This window comes from Aptenodytes forsteri, unplaced genomic scaffold (genome assembly GCF_000699145.1).
Source record: "Aptenodytes forsteri isolate BGI_AS27 unplaced genomic scaffold, ASM69914v1 Scaffold308, whole genome shotgun sequence".
Lineage (NCBI taxonomy): Eukaryota > Metazoa > Chordata > Aves > Sphenisciformes > Spheniscidae > Aptenodytes > Aptenodytes forsteri.
This window is the reverse complement of record NW_008795475.1, coordinates 734466-735472: the sequence shown is the minus strand read 5'-3', so window position 1 is coordinate 735472 and position 1007 is coordinate 734466.

The following is a 1007-nucleotide window of genomic DNA, read 5'->3' as shown; positions in this document are numbered from 1 at the left end:
GGCATGTAGCGATAGGACAAGGGGTAATGGCTTTAAACTGAAAGAGGGGAGATTTAGATTAGATACAAGGAAGAAATTCTTCACTATGAGGGTGTCCCTTCCAACCCAAACCATCCTATGAATCTATGAACAGCTTATTCTTTATACATAGACACAAAGTCATAAAATTATATTAGCTTTCCAGAGGACGTCCTTCTCCACAGTTTACTCATGTAAGATAGCGCTTTTTAAGGTAAGTTAACTCTAGCTGGACTGCTTCCTCGAGTAAATACCTCTCACCATGTGTACACGTTGTGGAACCTGTGCTTTAATTTTAATTGTTTCAGATGCTTCTAAAATCAGGGCTGTCTTGAGAGATGTTAGGTGAAGGTAGAGTTAGCAACAGTTCTGAATGTTTTTTCAGATGAACATGACGTGTATAGTATATAGTATGCATTTTTAAATAATATCTTGTCTAATAGAGCTTAAATCATCCAAACCATTGTGTCCCTTTGTTCTTCCTTTTTATAAAATCAGTCTATGAAAGTATTAAAAAGCATACTTAAAGATTTCTTGTCCTACAGCTGTTTGTAAAGTAATTGTGAAAAAACTTGTTCATTTTCTTTACAGCTTTGGAGTCTGCAGAGCCGATTCTTGCATCGTGATCTTGTGCTGATAGATGTATGTGCAGCATGTAGCGAGTGTTGGTGTGAGGCTTGCCCCCTGGCTGAAAGTGAATACAGAAACTGTTGTTACAGCAGGGTGATTTCCACTGTGCTCAAAGGAGTAGATGGACGCTGTTTCTATTCTAGTTTTTTTGTAGTGCCTCCATCATTTGCTCGCTGGCTACAAAGTATTATCCCCTGAGCTTTTCAGCTGTTGCAGTATAAAACCCACATATCCGGAATTTAACCATCAAGAATCTGAGGAAAGCGTTTCTGAAGGAGTATTCCTCAAAATCTCTCCCGAGGGCAGGGTGGGGTGCAGCTCCAGCGTCACAGGCAGTCGCTAATCCAGACTGTCAAGCT